At 52.7% G+C, this 16818-nt stretch overlaps 1 protein-coding gene across 13 annotated transcripts in view; it reads left to right on the forward strand.

Moving 5' to 3' along the window:
- Positions 1-16818, forward strand: part of GDPD5 (glycerophosphodiester phosphodiesterase domain containing 5) — a 90924-nt gene that overhangs the window by 21846 nt on the left and 52260 nt on the right. For 9 of the 13 annotated variants that reach the window (XM_036324950.1, XM_036324937.1, XM_036324947.1 and 6 more), the window contains exon 2: positions 12847-12929. The exons of 1 other annotated variant lie outside the window; for it this stretch is intronic. The gene's annotated coding sequence lies outside the window, so the exon portion shown is untranslated. Of the gene's footprint in view, positions 1-10650; positions 10670-12446; positions 12724-12846; positions 12930-16273; positions 16414-16818 lie in introns of those variants that run through there. 3 more of the 13 variants (XM_036324939.1, XM_036324938.1, XM_036324941.1) reach the window with 3 other exon arrangements.

The raw sequence follows: 16818 nt of genomic DNA on the forward strand, positions 1-16818 counted from the left end.
TGTGCCAAGATGTCCTTCTTCTGTTGTGGTTGAATAATATTCCATTGCGTGCATATACCAGATTTTGTTTATTCATTTGCTTGTTGTTGGACACTTGTGTGGCTTCTACCTCTTGCTATTGTGAAAGGGGTGGGAGTTTGGCAGTTGAATGGGCCTGGGTTGGACCCTGGCTTCCAGCATCACTTGAGTTTCGAGTCTGAGTCCTTCATCACTTGCTAATGTGTCTAATGGGGTTGCTGGCAAGGATTGATATTGTGCGTACAAAAACGCCTGGCACGTAGCAAGCTCCCAGGGAATGGTAGGTAGGATTTGTTCTCATTATCCGCTTTCCTTCTAGGGACAGATCCCTTTGGGGGTTTATAGGACTGTGGGTCATTGGACCCACATACCCAAGCTCACCTCGACCCCCATCCATGAGGCCAGCTCAGCATCCGGTGAGTCTTAGAATAATGCAGCGGAAGAGCACCTAGGCCTAAAGAGGGGCAGGGACTAGCCCAAATTCACACAGTCAATGGCCATGCCAGGATTAAACCCAGATCTCCAGCCTCGCAGCCTGGGGACCTTCCTGGTGCCGTCCCCAGGATCCACAGGGCTCAAGCTGAGAAGGGACTGGCTCTCCAGGGGCCTGTGTCTAATTCTGCAGCATGTAGAGTTGTGGGTAGCGGGCATCTCGGGCTCATCTCTGATGGGCACAGGCAGGTGGCATCCACCAGGCACCTCTGATCATCACTTTAGCCCATGGCTATGGACAGTGGAGCTGCCCCAGTCAAACTCATTTGCATTATGCGGGCTTGTCTCAGTTCCCTGTATTGCACCTGGGAGGTCATTCTCGGCTTTTGTTCATTAAGTTTTCCTTTGCTTATTCCTTCCCTCGGTCATTTATTCTGCACCACTCCCTGGGGCTTGCTGTGGGCCTGGAGACAATCCGTGGAGGCGGTTAGTAAGGCATGATAGCGAATAGTGTGGATTCTGGCACTAAATTGCCTGGGTTCAAATCCTGGCTCTGCCAGTTACTAGCTCTGTGACCTTGGGCAAGTTGCTTAACCTCTCTATGTGTCTGATTCTTCTCTAAAGGGGGGATAATGATGTTCTAGTTACTATGGTTGCATAACACATCACCCTGAAACTCACTGTCCTGTAGTCTTGGGGCTTTGCTCCTCCATGGCTTCCTCACAGCCTGGCAGCCTCAGCCTCCAAGCAGTCAGATGGTGTACGTAGTGGCTCAGGGCTCCAGCGGGAATGTTCCAGTGAAGGAGGCAGAAGCAGCATCACCTTTGATGACCTGGCCTTGGAAGTCTTGTAGTGTCGCTCCAGCCATTACTCCCCAACCCCAGATTCAAGTGGGGGTGACATAGACCCTGGCTCTCCATGAGGAGAGTGTCAGAGCTATTGTAAAAAGAGCAAGTGGGAAGGGAAGTGTTACTGCAGAAGTGTTTGGGAATATAATCTGCCACAGTCGTGAGAATAAATGAGTCAAAACACGGGAATTGTCTAGAACGGCGCCTAGGCATTGCATATAAGAGGTAGTTGTATATATAGTCAAAGATAAGGGTGATTTTGAGCATATGTAATTTACTGTCCTGTGCTGACTTTAGGACCTGCCTCCTACTACAGAAGCCTATTCACTGAGCTGCAGCATTTCCCTTTTGGGTATTGAGGGATCTATAGGAGTTCACCAAGCAGAGACAAGTGAGGAGGCATTCCTTGCAGAGCAAACTTGAACTCGCTGTGTAAGGGTGTGGAGTTGTTGAGTTAAGTTCCTGGGGGCAGGGACTTGGCTCTGGGTGGCTGGAGCTCCCCTGAGGGGAGCTGGGGGGAGGCCAGGAAGGTGAACTGAGGCAGGAGAAGAAAAGCTTTTTGCAAACAGGGTTTGATCCTACAGGTCGCAGGGAGTCCTTAGCTTTTCCTCAGGCAGCCATGTGAAGGGCTGGAGTGCTCTAATGAGGAGCCACTTCTGAAGCGGCATCAGCAGGACAGAGAGGTATTGGACCACTTTAGCGGGGGAATGGGGAAAGGTCAGGCATGATGGGGCTTAAACCCAGGTGTTTGCCTGGGCATTTGTGCCAGCTTTGCATGTGATATGCATACCCACCCTGGCTTGCTTTCCCTCATTTCTGGTATGATGCTTTGCGATTTTTCTCTGCTCAGAGCAGCTCTCCTGCAGGGGAAGGCAGAAGGGCTGGAGGGTGACTGTCCTGGAAGACTGGTGTGGAGGAGCCTGGCAGCCAACCCTGGCTTAGCAGGCAGGGCCTTCTCTGCTCCCTGCCCTATCTGTGGAGAATAGCTCTTGCACCCTAATGGTCTCCCCTTCCAACACCCCTCCTCACTCTGCAATCCTGCAGGGTCCAAATGGAACAGATCCTGGGGGTTGTAATATCCAGCTCCCCTCACCTCACAGATGGGGAAACTGAGGCTCAGTGACTTGCTCCAAATCCCATAGTAAAGGAGCCAGTCTCAGGCCCTTCATGTGGCTGCAGCCAGGTGCCGTGGCACTGAGGGCTGCGTCCAGTTTAGGTGGGAACAGGTGCTCTTAAGGGGCAGGATGCCTCCCTGTTAGACCCTCCCCATCCCAATCTTTCCGTTGGGCCCCTTCTCATATGCAAGAGGAGGGCTGTACCTGTCCAGCCACAGCTCAGAGCTTTTAGGATCAAGATCCCTCCTTCTTCCTGGCCCTCGTCCTGCCTTGCCTCCCAGTCACAGCTCCAGTGTCCCTCCTGAGTGACCTCAGCAGTTCCCCCTCCCAGGCACCAGAGAGAGAGAACTCAGCACTGGTGAGTTCACCTAATCCTCGGCCAACCCCGCTGGGTCTGTGTTCTCCTCCTTTTACAGAGGAGAAAACCATGGCTCAGAGAGACGAGGTGACTTCCCCAGGGCCACATAGCTGCTAGCCCTTCTTTTCTTCCCTTGCAATCATGTTCCCAGCCACGACCTCCCTCTGGAGGGAGCACTGGCTGTTGAGGGTAGCTGGGAGGGGGCTTCAGGTGGAGTGGTGGGCATCTCCAGGTGGCTTGAGATCGGAAAGGGAGGAGCAGGTTTAGGGGGTTGGGATGGGTTCCCATTTGGCCACTGTGGGTGTGTGATTCCTCTGGGATGTCCAAGGTGGAATGACCTGAGGTTCATTGGGTATACTGGCCTTGAGCTTGGTCCAGGCAGAGATGAGTGGTGGATGATATCGCCCAACGAGGGTGTGAAGGACAAGGGAGGGGACAGGGCTCACACAGAATAAAGAGCAGCAGCACGGGTCCTGAAGAGAAGCCAGCTTGGGGGGGGGAGGGGGCTGACGAAGAGGGAATAGGGGAACCGGAGCAACTGGTGTCCTGGAAGCCATGGAAGGAAGGTGAGGCCCACAGTGTCAGGGAGGATTGGAAGCTGTCCGTTGAGATTACTCACATGGAGCTCATGACTGAACTTGGGAATAGAGAGTAGTTGGTTTTGCAGCAACTGGGAGGGAGGAAGTGGAAACATGAGTGTAGACAACTCTTTGAGAAGTTGGGATGAAAAGGAAGGAAGGAAAGGGAGTGCTGGGAAGGGTGGAGGGGGACAAACCGGGTGAGACTCGGGCCTGTTTAGTGCTGCCTGGAGAGGGGAGAGGAGATGCAGGAGGCAGGGGTGCAGGGAGAGGCCTCATCCGTGAGCATCCGCCATGGGCCTCTGCATCAAGGAGGCTCCCAGGGGAGGTAGCTCATGCTGGAGGGATGGTTGTGGAAAAGTAGGGTCACAGGCAGTGGCACGGTGGCTCTCAGTCCTGCCCTGAGCTCCAACAGGCTCCAGGGCCTCTGTCTACTCGGTGTGGGGAGGATGCAGGGCCCTCACCTGTGGAGACTTTGGACCTCCTAGGAGGCAGGAGCTGCACAAAGTCAGAGCATCCCCATAAACTAGGTCCCAGGTCAGTGGTAGAAGCTCAGGGCTGGGCGGGCTTGGCCTGCAGTGGTTTTATGTCTCCAGTGCTCACCAAAGTGGCTTCGTAAATGCTTCAAACGAGAAAGGCCTGGGGAGGTGAGGACATGGATTGGTCTGCTTCCAAAGAGGCCATGCCTTATCCCATCCCTGGCTCCGCTCCCAGTGACGGGGAAGTTCTTCCTCTGGATCTAGCCTAAATCTTTCCTGCTATGTGTTCCCTCCTGGTGAACTTGTTCAACCCAGCTCTGTGGAGCCAAACCTATCAGCCGGCCACTTTGAGTGGCGGCCAGTGTTTTTACAACTTGTTTTCATGAAGCCGGTTTGAAGTCTCCCTGCATTCCCAGAATGTCAGACCCGCCCTGATTCACAAGGGTTGACCAAAACAGTCTCCGAGCCAACAGAGGAATCTGAGGACTTAGTCATCCCCCTTGGACCATCCACTGGTTCTCCTGCTCTCCTTCCAATAAAAAAAGAAAGAAAGTTAGCTCAGATGGCCAGGATGGAAGGCACTCGAGGATGTAAACAGGCTCAGATGATGCTGGTGGGCAGGGCTCAGGCCTCAGGCTTTGCACTGGGCTGACCCCAGTTCAAGTCTTGCCACAGGGGGTCCTTGACAACTCTGTCTCTGAGCCTCACTTTTCTCGTCTCTGAAATGGGAAAATTAATGGCACTTACCTCATCGGTTGGGTGATATAGAAATAGACCCTGAGACCAGGATTTATGTCAGAATGACTCATATCAGAAGTTTTCCAGGAAAGAAAAAAAAAACCTGCTATGGGAATAGGAAAAAGAACGAGAAAGAGGAGAAGCAAGAATGTGATTTCAGGACAAACCCCTTGAGGGGAACTTAGCTTAGTTCCCAGCGCTCTCCGGACAGGCAGCCAGGGCTGTGCCAGGGACAAGGGCAAGGGCAAGGGCGCGGGACTTAGACCTCCACCCACCAGGTACTGGTAAAGGGGCCCTTGGGGGACCGCTGGGCTGCAGGCAAGGGCATTCCAAGAGCCCGAGGGCAGTCACTCACGCACCTGTACAGGTGTGGGCTGCTGGACAGGACCACACAGCTAGTGTGCCCCAGACTGGTAGGAGGTCCCAAGAGACAGGGCGCAGCACGGCAGAGCTTCTCCTGAGGCTCAGTGTGCGGATTATGTGTGATAAAGTGTATACGGCGCTGATGATGCAGAACCCGGCATGGGGGAAGCATCCGTCAGCCGCAGCGCGTCTCACCTGTTAGAAAGAGGGCTGCCGAGCATGTCCTGGGGTTGTGTGGTCAGCGAGAGGCAGGGCCTCTGAGAGCTGCCCCGTGTCCCCTTTGCTCCCCGAGCCCCAGCTACTCACTGTTTCTCAGCTTCTAGAGGCAGATCCCCACCGAACTCCCCAGCCCGGCAGACTGGGCCCCAGCCTCCAGGTTCTTCCCACAACTTGGTTGAGGGCAGTCTCCCCAACTCTGCCAGGCTGGGCCGGTGCCCTGCCATAGCCCCTCCAGAGAAGTCTGCCTCTGCACCACCCTCACCTCTGCGTGCACAGAGCCCAGTGTGGGTTGGCGAAGAGCAGGGGATGGCACAGGGCCCAAAGGCAGAGGTTAGGTCAGGGCCATGGAGGCACGGAGCCCTGTGGAGGAAATGGAGGCCATGGAGGCCCCTGGGGCCCATCCCCACTTCAACTGAATCTGGCTTTTCTTCCCAGCCCAGCCCAGCCCAGCCCAGCCCGTGTGTCTCCTATGCTTTTTCCAATAGAAAGTGCTGAGGGATCACTTCAGAAGTTGTGTCTCGGGGATGAACAAATGGAAGTTGTGCTTCCAGGACTCTGATGACTTTAACTGGTGATGTCAGCCTGGGTTGGCCCTGATGGAATCTGACCCACCCTCTCTCTGGCCTCCCCCCCACCCCATGATATCACAAGGAAGGTCACCCATGATCTGGTCTCCCCACTCAGGCCTCTGGGGTTTAGCTCTGCAGAGCATGACAGGCCTGGGTTGTGGTCGAGACTCCATCACCTGCTGTTTGACTTTGGCCAAGTCACCTTCGCTCTTTGAGTCTCAGTGCGCCATGTTCCTAACCAGAGTTTTGTATGCGCTCACCTAAATCGGATATCAGCGCAGCGTTAATCCCCGTGTGACTGATACCCAGAGAGGTGAAGTGATTTGCCCGTGATCACACAGCAAAAGTGTGGAGGTGAAAGGGCCAGGATCTGCTCATGGGTTACATGAGCACCTTACCCTTCATGTGCCCTGGCCCCCTGCCCACATCTGACCCAGAACCTGAACTAAGCTCCCTGTGGCCAGGATGAACAGAACCAGGCAGCCAAGGGGTCAGTCACTGCTATTTAGTCATTAGTTCATCTGACAACCATTTATTAAGCACCTGCTATGGAAGAGGTTCTGCGCTCAGATGGGTAGGGTCCTGCTTTCTCTAGGCTTACTGTAAGGCTGTGCCCTATTCTGAAGCCTGGGGAACTGCAGACCCCAGGGATGAGGGGAGACAGACAGAGGTGGCCCCAGAGCAGGATGGGAGTGGCTGGCCAGGGTGGTGGGTGCAGGGGAAGCAAGTTTGCTCACTCCCAGGTATTTGTTGCTGCCCATGGGGTGTCCCCCCACTGGGTTAGGCTGGAAGATGGCTTTGATCCATCAGCAAGTCCCTCTGGTGCCCCTTCCCTGGCTCCCGCCTCCCGCCTCCTTTGGTCACGCCCTAGCTAGCATCTGTGCACCATTAGACCCCAGTCCCCTTCAGCAAAAGCTCTGTCTGTCCATGGGACCTCACGGCCTCCCCTGGCACACGAGACAGCTTAGGAAACGTGTATTGGTGACTGGTTTATGTTGTCTAGGTTCGTTTGGGAGTCAGAGTATGAATCCTGGCTCTGCCACTTGCTTAGCTGTGCCCTTGAGCAAGGGACCCAGACCCCCTTGAGCTTCCGTTTTGTCATCTGTAGAATGTGTTGCAATGGAGGCCGGCAGGAGTAAGTGAGAGGGCAGACAGAGAATCTCTGCCTTGTTCGAGGCTATGGCCAGCCCTCTGTAAGTGGTACACCGTGGCATAGTAGATGGGCTCTGCATGTGCCAGGCTGAGTAGGAAACACAAGAGAGATGGAGCTAGGCCCTGGTCACATGGCTCAGCGCTTACAGTTTACAAAGCCCTGCCATGTCCCCATCGCTGGGCTCCTCAGTCATCCCATGAGGCGCTCCGGGCTGGTTGCAGAATCCCCATCTGCCAAATGAGGACTGTAAGCCTAGAGAGGAGGCTGACCTGCCTTCCAGTGGCCACGGCAGGCTGAGAACCCAGATCTCCCGGCTCTCAGCCTCTGCTCTCTCCTCAGCACCCCTGCCGCCCCCGGAATTCAGCTCCTGGCCTCTGGAAGCTCTTTGCGAAAGATGCTAGGAAAGAAGGTAATGTGGAGATTTGTCATCCCAGATGGCAGGGGGCTGAGGGTGCATTCTGGGCTTTAGCACTGATCGCTGTGACCAGTAGGCTCAGAGTAAGGGGGCAGGAGGCGGGCTGTGTAGAGGTGGACTGTGTAGGGTGCAGAGGAGGAGAAAACAGCTGTGGGAGCCTATAGGTCATTCACTTAGCCTGGTGGCTGGGTACAGAATTTGAATTTCCCCCCAATATTTATAAAATCTTTAAAAATTTGAATATTTAATCTCTCTTTAAATAATTTTATTTTAAAACTGTTATTTGTTCATTATGATGGGTATAGTTTTAATTTCCATAATATTTCTAAGAAAAACAATTTTTAAAAATATAAATTTTCCTTTTTTTACATTTACTTTAATTTACATTTTTTGATGGGAAAAAAATAAAATAAAATTCTGTATTCTTTAAGTAGTTGCATTTTAGTTTTGACCCTTTAGATTACTACCATCAATACAGCATTTTCAAATGATGTGCAGATCATCGTTATAACAATATAAATAGAGTGATCTTGCTAAAATGAAGACAGTAATGTATATTTTATGAAATAATGTATGAACTCTGTCTCATTACTCATCCGAACATCACCAGCCCACCATCAAAACACCCAGCTGTGTAATAATAATTAAATTCAGTCTTCCTTGATATTTTGTCACTTTCAGTCATATAAAACCATCACTTTACATGCATATTTCAACTTACCTTATGCAGACATATTTGTCAAGGTGGGGAAATCAAACTATTTTATTTAACGTTTTCAAATATCTGACAAAGATATGGAGACCTCTATTTATATTTTTGTTCTGGGCTCTGCAGTGTTGGGCCAGGCCTGCCTGTGCACTCCCTGCCCACCGGCTCTCCCTTCTGTGGGGCTCAGGCCACCCGTGCTGGTCATTTCAGCTGAGTATCATCAGCTCAGTTGCCAGCCTGCCCTGCCTTCCCCGGAGTCTGCCTTTTAGAAAGTGCTCTAGACGTGCAGCGTCCGGAGCAACTCAAATGCCCTCGAGGGCAGTGACCATGACTTGCCGGGCATCTCCCACAGACCTGGTGCCCCTGAAAGTCCCTTACATTCCAGCCGTATCTGTGAGGGGACCCGGTGGGAGGGCCCAGCAGCCTCTGGCTCCCAGGCTGGTAGCCCCGGCCACCAGGTTGTTCTGGTGTTTAATGTTCATCTAGTTGCCAACATAAAGAATTAGCATCATACTTCATGTCACATTGATTTGAGTAATAGGCATTGTTAAGTATAATAGTCCCCCTTAGTCACAGGGGATACATTCCAAGACCCCCAGTGGATGCCTGACACCACGGATAGCACCAGGCCCTATACAACTGACCCTGAACAACGAGGGTTCGGGGCACTGACCCCTGCGCAATCAAAAATCCACCTATAACTTAAGTCGGCCTCCACGTACGCAGATTCCCAGCTGCAGATTGAAAATACAGTTGACTCTTGAACAACACAGATTTGCACTGTGTGGGTCCGTGTATACCTATGGGATTTTTTCCAAACCTGTGTTGATCAAGTATATATGCTATACTTTTTCTTATACATATGTACCCATGATAAAGTTTAATTTATAAATTAGGCACAGTAAGAGATTAATAACAATAACCAATAATAAAATAGAACAATTATAACACTACTAGAGGCCCAGCGCACAGAATTGTGCACGGGTAGGGTCCCTAGGCCTAGCCTGTGATCAGGGTCCTCTCCCGCCCACTCACCAGTCCTCAGTCCCGCTCTGTCACCACCCACCCCGATTTCCGTGGTTCCCCATTCGCCATCCTGCAATCGGAGGCTGCGGGCGGGGGGGGGGGGGGGGGGGGGGGACCAAGAGGTGGTCAGTGCACCTCATAGCGATTGGTCAAGCAGTCGTTATGCTTTTATTATATAGGATGTTGCAATAAAAGTTATGTGAATGTGATCTCTCAGCAAACTAGCACAAAGCAGCATAATTTTTTTTTCTTATTAAGTTGAGAACTTTCACCTTTTCACTTAAAAGAAGCGTTTTATGGTGTCCGTTGGGCATATCTGAATTTCCAGCATCACTGCTCTTGCACTTTTTTAAGTGAAATGTGGCTACTTGGACACAAGCACTGCGACACTGTGATAGCCAAGGGCTAGAGGGCTGCTCAGTGACTAAGGGTAGGGAGCATCGACAGTGTGCACCAAGCATGGACAAAGGGACGATGGATGTCCAGGGCCGGATGGAGTGGGACCATGTGGCATTTCATCATGCTACCCAGAATGGAGAGCAATTTAAAACTCATGAATTGTTGATTTCAGGGATTTTCTATTTAATAATTTTGGACCATGGTTGACCATAGATAACTGAAACTGTGGAAAGTGAAACCGCAGGTAAGGGGGGACTCCTGGACCGTAAGATGTTCCTCAGCCACTGTGCGCATTAACAGTGAATAACAACACTAATTCACAAGTACTTTTAGGGCCACAAATTGGAAGAGGGAGAAAAAGCTCCCCTCCCCCCGCCCAGTAAAAGGATGCCCAGCATTACTGGGAAACAGATGAGGTCAAGTCTTCACTTAATGCTGTTTATAGGCCCTTGGAAACTACCACTTTAAGTGAAACGACATATATTCAAGCCAACTTTGGCATAGGCTAGTTGATATAAAAAAGAATAAGTTCCTACAGCATATTTCTGGTCACAAAACCATCACCAAACTTATAAATAGGGACCCAAATTACTTCTAATATTTAACATTGGAATAAATGTGAGCTGTACATACATTTAAGAAAGACGAATAAAAAGTAAAATAATGAATTTCCAACCCACTTATTCCAATTTAGGGTCAAGGATGGGCCAGAGCTGGAGTTTAAATCTAGGTATCAGCATTCACTCATATCTGTATATGCATTCGTTCACTTATTTAAAGCCCATATTCACTTCTTCCAATTCTTCATTTCATTGTGGAATGCCAGGCCATAATAGTCTTGTAGCACAGCCCCATGACCCTACAGGTGAGGGGATCGAGGCTCAGAGAAGGCTGCTGGTGTACCTAAGATCGCACAGCAGAGAAGTCCCCACAGGGGTTTCGTAGCGGGAGGATGGGTGCTGTGTTTGAGTTCTACGTAAAATCTGACTGTCCCAACCAACTTCCCTTCATCAGACTCTGCTACCCAGGCCCCCCACCACAGGGCCCTGGGGAGATCCTACAGGGGGTTTCTGTTTGAAGAGCCACTTCCTGTTTGGGGCTGAGCACTTCCTTCAGGTGACTCACAGGCTCCCGCTGGCCTCATGCTGGGAAGCCAAGGAGGGGGTGGAGGCAGCCCTGGCAGTGCCACCCTCCTCTGCCTGCAACCCCAGCTGGGTGACCCTGAGACTGAGCAGTGCCACAGACTGGAGGTAGGAGATGGAGGTGGAAAGAGGGTGCTAAACTGTGCTCCTCACCCGGCTTGGTGGGCAGGGCTCTGAGCGAGCAGGGCACTCAGCCTGCCGTGGGCGGAGGGGCAGCCTCCACACCCAGTTATTCACTCCCACACCTGGTTTCCAGGGTAGCTGCTGCCAGGTGGGGGCTGACAGCAGAGCTGGGACCCCTTAGGATGAATTTGTGATACTTTCTCTTCCTTGCAAGACAGTGAAGTGTGATAGAAAGTGCACTAGGCCAGGAGTGATGGACTTGGATTTCTGAAGCCTACTTTTGGTGACCTTGTCATTCTCTGCCCTTCTCTGAGCCTCAGTAGCCATGTCTGTCTAATTGCGGGGGAAGGGAATACTGGCTATGACATTTTGTGGCACTTGGTGTTGTAGGATTTACATGAAGAGAATTGGGTTTGGCTGGCTGGTGTGGATCAGTGGTTGAACATCAACCCATGAACCAAGAAGTTGCAGGTTCAATTCCTGGTCAGGGCACATGCCTGGGTTGCGGACCAGATCCTCAGTGGAAGGTGTGCAGGAGGCAGCTGATCGATGTTCCTCTCTCATCGATGTTTCTATCCCTACATCCCTCTCCCTTCCTCTCTCAAAATCAATAAAAACTTTTTTTTTTTTACAAGAAAGAGGGAGAGAAAATTGGGTTTGAATTCTGGCTCTGCTCCCTTGTTGGATGTGCCCACCTCTCAGAGGTGCCATTTGAAAATCTGAAATAATAATCCCTTTAGTCATTTTACATAATGTAAGCCTCAAGCCTCAACCCTGTGGGTAGGTATTATTGCTGTTTTATGCGTAAGGAGATTGAAGCCCTTACTAAGTCCACATAGTAAGAGCCAAGATTCTAACTTGTTCAGTGTGAACCCAGCACCCATGCTGTGGTCTTGCTACTCAAACTGTGGTCCCTGCACCTGTCGCCTCAGCATCACCCAGGAGCTTGTCAGAAGCGTAGACTCGCAGACCCCAGCCTAGACCTTATCAGTCTGCATTTGAACAAGAGCTCCAGGTGACTTCTTTGCACATTAAAGTTTGAGAAGCCCTGCTCTACTGATATTCCCTCTGTCACTGAGGTCTTAGGATCACTGTGGCAGATGAAGGAAATGAGTGTGTTTTGTAAACTGTAAAGTGTGGCCCCCTCAGGGCACTGTGGAGGTGGAGGGAGGCAGGGCTGCGGGTGCCCCGGGAATCTGTCCCTCAGTAGCAGGATATCATTTCCAAACTGTCTCTGAACCCAGCTCTGCCCGCTTCCCATCCAGGGCTGAGTCTTGGCTGTGTGTTTATTGCTGGTGTGTGGCTCTAGGGTCCAACTGGGTCAGAGAGAGTTTTCATGTTGGCATGAACTTGTGCTGGGCACCAGGTCTGAGCTATCACTGCGCTGGGTCTGCAGGGCACCAGGAAACCTGGGTTCCAGCCCTGGCTCTGCCTCTGACACTCTGGGTGGCCTACGCAGGCCCCCGGCCCTGCCAGCCTGTGTCCCTAAAGGGCAATGTGGCAGCATCCTCTGAAGCCTGCAGTCTGACCTGGACCCCTTCCCTTTCCTCCTCTCTCCCCGTGGCCTGTTGGCACCATCTTTCCTCCCTGGTGCTGGGCAGGAGGGCTGCCCACTGGGCTGTAAGAGCTGGTGTTGGGGAGGTGGTGCATGAGTCAGAAGTAAGCCACGTAATTTCGGTGCCGCAGATCCCGCCTCCAGCCCTTCCTCTGCGGCTGCTTTAGAACAGCTGGTGTGGTGGCTGCCTCTGGAGAAGCAGGTCCCCGGGCAGCACGCAGGGGCCTCTGCCTGCCAGGAGCTGGGCACAGCCCCGGGTTTCATCCCCTGGCGACTGGACCTGGGATCATGCTTGCGCAGTTCCTGGGGAAGGGGAGGGAGAATGGTTCAGGGAGCAGGTTTTACTGGGTTTGGGGTCGGGCTGGTTTGTGGACAGCATGTGTGGAGGGGGACTGCATGTGAGGGGTCTCATGGCCCGGAACGGGGTCACGTGTGTCTCCTTGGCTCACCTACCAGCGTGGTGACTTCTCCAGGCAGAGACGAGGTATGACCCATCCCTGGACCCCACACCCAACCCAAGGTGGGCACAGTGTGGGGGCCACTAAGGGTCAGGTGGGAGGGTGACCTGATGAGTGATCTGACCGGGCTTGTCCCCTTGTCCCCACAGCTCTCCCAGTGAAGTGACATCACCGCCTTCCTGACAGGACACCCCTGGGAGCCCAGCTCACAGCCACTGGTACCTTCTTCCAGGTAAAGAAAAAAGAAAGGCCCTAGCCAGTTTGGCTCAGTGGATAGAGCGTTGGCCTGCAGACTAAAGGGTCCCAGGTTCAACTCCGGTCAAGGGCACATGCCCGGGTTGTGAGTTCGATCTCCAGTGGGGGGCGTGCAGGAGGCAGCCAATCAGTGATTCTCTCCCATCATTGATATTTCTCTCTCTCTCTCTCTCTCTCTCTCTCTCTCTCTCTCTCTCTCGCCCCCCTTCCTCTCTGAAATCAATAAAAAAATTTATTTATTTTTTAATGAAGGAAGGAGGTGGGGAGAAAGGAGTTAGAGACAAGCTACATGGAGCAGCCCACTGGGCTCTAAAACAGTGGTTCTCAACCTTCCTCACGCCGCGACCCTTTAATACAGTTCCTCATGTTGTGGTGACTCCCAATTTCATTGTTACAAATTGAACATAATTAAAGCATAGTGATTAGTCACAAAAACTATGTAATTATATATGTGTTTTCCGATGGTCTTAGGCGACCCCTGTGAAAGGGTCGTTCGACCCCCAAAGGGGTCGCGACCCACAGGTTGAGAACCGCTGTTCTAAAACAATGTCTGGCTCTCACATGGGGGCAGCACTTTACAGTTTACAAAAACAGGCAGGGCGAGCGGGGATTGTTGTCCCATTTTACAAGCAAGAAAAGGAAGAACAGATGCCCCTGCTTACTCAGGCGTCCCTGTACTTACCTAAGCACCTTACATGTATAAGCTCATGTAATCCTCACAGCAGCCTGGGAGGCTGGCACTGTTATTATAACTAAGGAGACGGAGGTGTGGAGGCATTAAGGAATTTGCTCCGTTAGTAAGTGGTAGAGCTGGGTTTCAAACCCAGGCAGGCTGGCTCTCGGCGCACATTCCCAACCCTGTGATTTCCTGCTTCTCCAGGGCCAAGTCCTAAACTCATTTACCTTGCCCTCCCATTTCCAGGGGAGATGTGTGCTTTAAGAGAGAATCCTAGAGAATGATGCTTCAGCCAAAGGAATGAATAGCATATAATGGAACTGGAGGCCTTGAGCCATGGAATTGGCAGGAACCTCGAAGGTGAGCTGGCCACCGACTCCTGGGACTGTCCTCCTCAGCAGTGGAGCAAGGCTGGGGTTCTTTGGTTACTGAAGGGAAACCCGGACATTTGAACGAGAGGTAGAAGCGTTGAGGCCCTAGGTCCTCAGACTTGCCTGGAAGTAGAGGGGCTGCTGCGCTTCACAGACACCGTGACGAAGAGAGATGTGAATGACTGCCAGGAGTCCGGATTCTGTGCTAAATCTGAGGCCCCCTTATCCTAGATCAGGAACGGAAGTGTGCAAGCAGATACCAGAGGCTTAAGGAAAAATTGTGTGTATGTGTGTGTGTGGGGGTGAGGGTGGGGTATACTTCATTGAGACCTTTTTTTAAGTAACTTGACTTTTCTGTAAATGAGGAAAGGCAGAGGCAGAGTTGGGATCAGGCTCAGAGGGCTCTGCGAGTGTGCGGTGGGCAAGGCTCTGATTGGTTCCTTCTTTCCTTCCTTTGCACATTTAACCAGCTTTTCTGGCCAATAGACAACAGGCACCTCTTGGTGCCAGCATAGTGCAGGGACCCGGGTCGCCTGCACAGTGGTTCCTCTAGCAGGGACGGGCCTGGTATGCTCGCGGAGTGGATCAGAAGTCTGCCTCTGGGGAAGCTTTTGGCCTGGTGGGCATGGCAGCCACGGAAGCAGATAATTGCTGAGCACACAGGCCTGTGATCCTGTCTCAGGAGCTCTGCCAGACGGCAGCACAAAGGGAGGAGGCAGTGGGCTGGGGGAGGGGGGAGGGTGTCAGACTGAGCTTTGCACAGGATCCATTTGTTAAGATGGATGGGATGTGTTTCGGGGTGGTGGTGCGGGCGGGGGGGTTTCCAGCAAAGTCAGGGCTGGGGGAAGGTGGGCAGTGTGGTGTGCTGGGAACACTGCAGTGTGAAAGGGGGTGGGGAGGGGAGGCGAGACAGGTAGGTGTGAGTGGAAGGAAGCAAGGGAAAGACTCCTTAAATGGCAGGGCTTGTTTTTCTCTTCCCACCCCAGGGCTTGATGAGGAAGCCTGTTTGTGTCATAACCCCACTATTTTACATAAATAAAGAAAATAAATCATTGCTCTCCATCCCCTCAGGGGGCAAAAACTAGTCCGAGACAAGTTTGCTCAGTGCAAGTTTCTGCCAGACTCAGCTTCCTCCTTCTCCTCCCCTCATTTGGGTGCCTCCCTTCCCTGGGCTCCTGGGAGGGGCTGAGAGTGAAAGGCGTCCCCTTCGCCAGGCCCCTGGTCTGGCCCTTGAGGCCCAGCCTGAAGCGCTGGAGACATTTGCTCAAGCTGCCTGCTCCAGGAAGAGCCTGTCAGTGCCAGGTTGCTGTGTTTTTGTGGGTTTTTATTTTTTTGGGGGGGGGGGTGTGGGGTACAGGGGCAGGCCACTCCTCTCAGGAGGGCTCTCTACAGGCCTGACTTAAGGAGTGAACCACTCAGCCCTCCAGGGAGGGCGGCCTTCACCGAGAGCATGCAAGCCTACGCAGGCCCGGCCACTCTACTGGGAACCATCACTAGGACCCATGCTGGGGATTTCTGCGTGCAGAGCGAGGCTGGATGCGAAGGCTGCAGGTCTTTCCTGGCACTGACTTTTGATGATTTTTGATAATCTGAGATCCAGGGATAGTTCTGTTGGATCGCCCCAGGATTGCATGATTGCGTGAGTCTTGGGTGAGGTGATTCTAAGACTGTTTGCAGCTAGAGCTTTTGAGTCTGAGATGCTAAGCTCCGCTCTCTGCCCAAGTCCATATTCCCTGACTTGGGAAAGAGAGGTCCTTTCTGTGCCAGGAGAACCCAAGGCCCCTGGGCAGGGTCCTGAGCCTGGCTCCTGTTCAGCCAGTAGCCCCAAACTGTCCCAAGCATGCGGTTCTGTCCCCCGAGGGCCTCGACTGCGGGTGCGTCTCAGACCTGTCCTGACCTGCTCCAGCCTTGCCTCCTTGTCCGTAACGCAGGGATCTGGTACTTACCGGCAGAGGAGGTGAGATGCTTCATTGAAACGATGTGAGGGAGACCCTTTGTTAACAGCAGAACACTGGCCATGTGGTTAGAATGGTGCTGGGGCTGCAAAGAGGTGTCCCCCTAAAAGGAGGGTCTATGTCCGGTTCTCTGTAAAGCTTTCTTGGCTCCCAGTAGTGCCTGGCACACTGTGGAGGCTTCTCAAACATTTACTGAGTGACCTACAGAGCCTTAGATACGGGGCAGGTGGTACCAGAGGCCACGGTTCCCAGGGACAAACAGGGAGCACAGGAGGACGCAGGCCTGGGATGCAGTGAGCCTGGCCTGCCCCCCAGGAAGAGCGGTCAGAAGTCTCTTGGGACAGAAGTGTTGTGTAAACAGGAGGCTCAGACACCCCCTCCGTGTCCAGAGGTTAATAATGGCCCTAACTGTGGCGTGATTGATCTCCGAGGGCTCCTGCTGAGCTCCAGCCTTAGCCGGTGAGTAACTTTTCCCCAAAGAATGTTGCGGGTGACACCGGAGGCCTCCCTCCTGGCACCTCCTCTCCTGGGCTCTCCCGGCTGGCAGCTGCCTCAGTGACAGATTTCCTTCCTGTCCCGCCTCTGCTTACCTTCTCTGTTGATTGCATTAAAATGTAGGGCTTTCTCTGAGGCTCAGAGGAGTGGGGTGACTTGCCCCAGTCCATAGTGTAATGGGGAGCAGCCCAGATCTCTCCATGCAGGCCATCCGATTGGCAGGGCCATGACCAGGCCCTAACCTGGTCACAGGCCTCATTTTGATGCCTCCAGTCAGTGGCAGGCTCAGGACTCCCAGCTGTCAGCCCTGGGAGCGGAGGGGGTCTGCGCCTCAGACCAGACAAGGACTGAGGTATTGCCCCTCCCTCC

The sequence above is a fragment of the Myotis myotis genome, unplaced genomic scaffold, assembly GCF_014108235.1.
Source record: "Myotis myotis isolate mMyoMyo1 unplaced genomic scaffold, mMyoMyo1.p scaffold_m19_p_10, whole genome shotgun sequence".
In the NCBI taxonomy this organism is placed as follows: domain Eukaryota; kingdom Metazoa; phylum Chordata; class Mammalia; order Chiroptera; family Vespertilionidae; genus Myotis; species Myotis myotis.